Here is a 6,796-nt window from a genome sequence, read left to right as displayed (position 1 = left end):
TTGTTAGGACCGAAAAATAAGCAGGTGTAAACGCGGAAGCTAGCAACGCAAACCTCAAAAGACCACGAGTAAGAAGATAACGAGAAATATACAAAAAGACACAAAGATTTAACGTGGTTCGGTCAATCGACCTACGTCCACAAAGGAGATGAGCAATCCACTATAAATATGAGAGTACAAAATACAGAGAGAAACAACCTCAACCAATTCACTCGGAATACATGGGAGGTTCACACAAGTGATAACGTATCAAAACTTGTGACCCACAAATTCTCCCTCTAACCAAAACTCTCAAAGCCCTTAAGACTACATTGTGAATGCTGATTAAGTTAGAAGGAACATGCCTCTATTTATAGAGTCTTAACCTTTTCCTACAAGAAAAGGATTAGTCAATCCAAAACCTTTTCCTACAAGGAAAACCTATTTATGGTAAGAAATTTAGGGCAAATAAAACCCAACAATACTCTATATATAAGAAGAACAAAATTATTAGAATTTGTAAGTAGATAGTCTAAGTATTAGGATAATAAGAAAAGTATTAAAATTTGTAAGTAAATAATAAGCTTTCTTTATTTGCTAAAATAAATAAAAATTGATATTTTTTATATAAGGATTAAATAAAATAAATAAGAATATTAATTGACATTTAACCAGATGGTTAATCATTTTCATAAATCATGTGGGAATCTCGTATTACGACAACACCCACCGTCTTCAATTTGGATGATGTACATGTCTCTATGTGTAATCTATTTATTTATTTATATATTTATTTATTTTTTATTTAAGAAATTGCGATTAATTAAAAATCTGATTACTTGGAATTCTAAATTTTAATTTGATTATTCTTTTTGTTTAACTATATACACAAAAGTCCGGGCAAGTTTGAGCCTATTATATATTATTTTGTTTTAATTTATGTGACATATACAATTAGGAGAGAGTAAACTTAATTTTTAAGTATTTTTTGTTGTTGATTAATTTTATTATATTTTTAACGTACTTTTCAAATAATATATGTAGCACATGTAATTTTTTTTGGAGTTGATCAATTTTTAACATAAATACGTAATTTATAATAAACAAGAATATATGTTTTTGTCGTTAAGGTGGAGAACTATTTCTCCTTTCTGAATTTATGTGGCACATAGTAAATTTCGAGAGTTAACTTTTTAGTATATTTTTAAGTACTTTAAGTTGTAGTTTATAGTACTCTTAACGTAATTTTTAAATAATATATGTTTTTGTCGTTAAGGTGGAGAACTATTTCTCCTTTCTGAATTTATGTGGCACATGGTAAATTTCGAGAGTTAACTTTTTAGTATATTTTTAAGTACTTTAAATTGTAGTTTATAGTACTCTTAACGTAATTTTTAAATGATATATGTTATTCCATTAGTTTCAATTTATGTGACACGTGTAAAATTTCGAAAGTTAATCACGTTTTAATATGTTTTTTAAATATTTTAAGTTGCTAATCATTGTGATTCATAGTACTCTAAATGCAATTTTCAAATTATATATGTTACTCTATAAGTCTCAATTACGAAGTATGGGTGAAATTTTACAAATTAACCTAATTTTTAATATTTTAAATTACTTTTTAGTATTATTTTGTAAATACGGAGTAACATATAAAAAAAAATAAAAGAAATAAATTATATAGGAAAAAATATTACATGTAAATAGAGAAGTTGAAGTTGAAAGAGAAGGGCAAATTGGGCAATTGATCAGTGGCTGATCTAAGCTCCTAAACACCTTTCTACAAAAAATCAAACGTTAATATGAGTTTGGAATCTAAATATTGGACGAAAAAATAGTAATTGACAAAAAAAAGTATTGAAATAATGTGAAATTTTTTAATAGTATATATAAATAGAGAGAGAAATCGGCAATATTTATAGCATTGTCTCATGAAAAATTTAATCGATAAAGTGACAAGACATGACACTTGATTCTATGTTATACAACAATTAAATTTTTTCTTTATAATTTAGGTTTACAGGTTATACTATTTTTTATGTGTAAAATACAATTTATTCGTTAATTATATTTCGTGTTGATTACTTAATTCGATAATTATAAGTTAATTCTTTTAAATATTATAACTATATATGAACTTGTCAAATTATGAGAACATTCTTTTGTTATTATAAAATCTAGCACGCATGTCACGCAAGTTTGTTAACAAATAAATAATTAAAAAATTGTACTTAGTAAACTAGGTCTTATTAATATTTTATGTTAAGTACGTTTAGTTTTTCAACAATTAAACCCTGATACTATTATTAAGTATATTTTTTCAAATTTATATCATTAATAATCCGGTGTTTTAGGTCTTGAAGTTACAAAATCTAAACCCTAATTATATTATTATGTATATTTCTCAAGACCTAAAGCTTAATCAATTATTATTATTATATCAATTTTTTTCAAGTTCATCTTTTTTGGTGTTTTAGGCTATGAAGTTACAAGACCTAGATTCTAATTTTATTTTAGTACGTACATTTTTTCGAGACCTAAAGCTATGACTTACATTTTTTCAAGTTCATTTTTTTGGTATTTTATTATGTCTTGAAGTTACGAGACTTAAATTCTAATTATATTTTTCAAATGTACACATTCGAATAAGGTGAGTGACAACCAATTATGAACGTGAGATAAATAAGTTTATTTTCGTCCTTAATCAGAGATTTTAGATTTAAGCTTTAGATCTCTTTAAATAAATTTTACGTGACCATTGATTTATATTAATTGACTTTTAATATAAATATAGAATTCCAAATAGAAAATAAAATAAAATTTACAAGTCGGAGAGGTTTACTTGGGGAAGCGTTTGAGTATTTCTAAAATAGTTTTAATAGTTGTAATAATTGTATTACAATAATGTTGTCCAAAGTCTAGCATTTGACAAATATTTTGAACTTCAAAAATGGAAAAGTATACGTGGCGTAGACTTGATGATAACATAGAGAATTAGAAATATAATATTTAAAAGGATCTGCAGATACGATATATGAATTATGGAATTATCTGAGATTTGAAATCTTTGGCCATAATTTTTTTTTTCAATCGAGGTTCAAAATTCGTATTGAAGTCTATATTATATATGAATTATATATGATAGAGTTTAATATTTATAGGTGATATTATCAATAAATTTTTTTTTATATATTCACTTGAATTTAAGACTTCTAATTAAGAAAGGAAAAATTTGATTACATCGAACACCACGATTCATATTGATATATGACTATAATCAATGAAACCTCATCTATTATTTGTTTATTTAGGTCGGTTTTGAAATATTAATCAGTCAATCAAGACCGTCCCACGTACTTCATGGTTTGAATTAATTGCTATCCATGTATTATATGTTGTGTTGGTAAACTTAATGACGAGATAAATTGAGAAAAATATTTACTTTCATTTTATTTTATATGACATTTATTGATTCGATATGATATTTTAAGAAATTTTTTTTATAATTATGGTCTAAAACAATTCTTAGATATTTGTGTAGTTATAATTAATTTCATAAACGTTAAAAGAAAAGTTTTAAAGTCAAATTGCTTTTAATTACAATGAATCTTTTGAACGAACTACAAAAAATGTGAAATGTAATAAACTAATTAAAGAAAAATATAAAATGTAACGAACTAAAAAAAATATGAAATGTAAAATGAAAAGAGAAAGTTTATATTTATGGAATGTACAAACTAGTAAAGTAAAATTTGACAGCTTTGGTTCAAATATAACAAATAGGGGTAGGACTTTGGGTAGGTTATGAGTCAAAATCAAATCAAATTAAATTAATTGGTTTTAAAGTTATTAAAATTAAATTAAATTAAATATAATATATATTTATTGGTTTATTTGTCATGAATTTTAATTCGACTATTAATCATATATAAAAAAAAAGCTTATTCAATAAGGAGGGGGAAAAATTTATTCAAAAGGAAATGAATTGTCTCCGTGTCATTTTGAATTTTACTGTTTTAATACTAAAAGTCTAATTATGTTTAGTTTCTTGCTTATAATGTTTGTTAATCCAACGTACTAAACAACATAAACTTACTGAAAATGCATAAGCTATATATATATATATATATATGTTAGGTTTTTATAACATCAAATTAAATAAAAGTCAGCCTTTTAATTTAAATCAATTTTTAGCATAATCATGGACACTCCTAAATTAACACATGAGTTAAAAATTAGAAATTTACTCCTCAAGTACTAGGATATAAACAAGTACAAAAATACTACTATACATTACATAGTAAACATAATACGTAAATATGTCTTTCAACTTTGTGTTAACTCATATTTATGCTTTCTAACGTTTAGGTGTGCACAATTGGACACTTAAATTTGTATAAAGTTAATCAAATGAACAAAGACATCTTACACGATATTCTCTATGATAATTTAAATATCTATTTATATACATTCGAAATTAAAAAATTAAAAAGCATATTTATATTAATATTATACGTCTATAATCTTAAATAAATGGCCTTTAGAAAGCAGTTTTGAAAAGTATATGTCAGCTTTTGGTAATGATAGAAAGGTGGATGGAGCACGCCCATTTCATATGGTTTCCCATTCTTGCTGCACGAATGCTATATTACTTTTTACTTTTATTTGCCAATTCATCATCATCATTTTTTTTATTATTATATAATTGATATTCGAAAAATTTCCGACTAAATTATATTTATATTATATAGAGTTTAGTACGAGGGATAACACATAGAAATAAAAATTTTATTCGATCCTTTTCAAATCAATTTGTATTTAAAAAATACTTCTCAATATCATGGATATATATATATATGATTGAGTCAAGTGACTAAAGCACATTAGTGATTTAAAGTCAAAATAAATTAAATTAGCTTTAAACATTTAAAATAATGCTAACAACTTTTTTTATTATATATTTATAGTCTATTTTTCTAATTTTTCTCTGGAGTTACCGTATATTTTTGAGATGCAAAGTTATTTTTAGTAGTTTCTTTATTTATAATTTGACATGATGACGTTTAAGATTTTTGTGTTTAATCTTATGGTTTAATCTTATAGTATTAAACATGTAATATAAAAATTTAAAAAAATTCAAAAAGTTGACCAGAACAAAAAAATCAAATATTATTTTGAGACAAAGTAAAAAGAAACAAATCGAGATAAGAAAATACAAAATATTATTTTTCACAAAATCTACGATAAACTCTATTATTGCTTTAAAAAGGGGGAAAGCCCCAATTAGAGAGCCTAAAATATGTTTGTTTTTTTTGGCTTAGAACCAGCCCTAATCATAGAGTCCAAATTTTACAAATAAAATTCTAGAATATTTAAAATTTTCAAAATTAGCTGTTATCATTTTCCATAGGTTTTGGAACTTCAAGGTTTGAAATACAAAACTCCATAATAGAGAAATAAAAATATTTTAAAATTTTTGAATTTAATATCTTTTTAATTAAAGATAGAGAAAAATGTTAACTATGAATCGTACCCATTAGTGGTGGGTAAATTCATCATGATGATATCCACTAATAATGTATGAAGCAGAAGTTAATTAATTTGTTTAAATGACATATTTTAGTGGCTGTGTCACGTATGTTTGCATTTTTGGAACATGACTTCAAGCATAATTATGATTAGTGTTTATTTTTGGTTTAATCCAACAAGACATTCAAAAGTTTAGTTGGTCAATTTTTGGTTATAAATTTAATCAATGTGACAAATAGTGCTTGTCATGAGTTGTGACTCACTTGGCCCATGTATGATCTTCCAACAAATCCAAACATTAAATTAGCTTAAAACAAATTTGTAGTTGTAATCTAAAAGTTTGCTTAAGTCATATCACATATATATGAGGTCAACATGTTTTCAATGTTCTTATTAGAATGATGAAAATGAAATGGAGAGGTAGTTAGGACCAGATGCAAAACAGGATTTGAAGATTTCGGGTGCACTAACATTATTTTAATTTAGGTGTTAGCGAAACTTTTAATAATAGTTGACGAATAATTTAGTATTTAATTGGTCACTAATAGCGAAACTTTTAATAATAGTTGACGGATAATGTAGTATTTGATTGGTCACTAATGACTCAAATATGAGCTCTAAGCTAAAATTAAAATAAAAACAGTGAAGTAGGTTCTAGCTAGATTTTAACCCTGGTCTTGCAGGTGACACCTCTAGCTTATACCAGCGACACAAGGTCATTTTCCAAGATATATATATATAATTTTTTCCAAAGTTAAAAAAGGTGCTCGGATACCCCGTCTATACCTAACTTATAATTGTGTTGAATGAATTATCACCTCAGTACAATTTCAAATGACACCTAGATAGTAAGAGGAATTATCAATTGTCTCACCTAATTTAAAAGAACAAACACAAAGCTGTGATTAGCTATGTTGCTTCATCTTAACCAGCATTTGTACCAATTTTTTGAAACAGTGGTGAGCCCCAGCTGTGCTCAGATGGTGGACAATTAAAGGTACTTGAAATCCAGAGCATGAGATGCAAAATATTATTTGTTTTATTATTCTGCGTTCGATAAAAAAAATATTTAAATACATTATGCATTGTGTAATTTATTTTTAGAAATCCTCAATTTTAATCGAATTCATTATCAAATTTCGTATAATGCATTATAATAGTGTGCTAGAGGTGGAAAAGTTCAAAAAACTGAACTATCCAACAGAAAATTTGTTTAATAGAATCTAAACAACAAAGGATGAAAACATCTGAAAGAGGCAAGGTAGTGAAGATAGAAAAATTTCTT

Source organism: Solanum pennellii, chromosome 1 (assembly GCF_001406875.1).
Source record: "Solanum pennellii chromosome 1, SPENNV200".
Lineage (NCBI taxonomy): Eukaryota > Viridiplantae > Streptophyta > Magnoliopsida > Solanales > Solanaceae > Solanum > Solanum pennellii.
The sequence above is the reverse complement of the archived record's forward strand: the minus strand, read 5'-3'. Positions refer to the sequence as shown.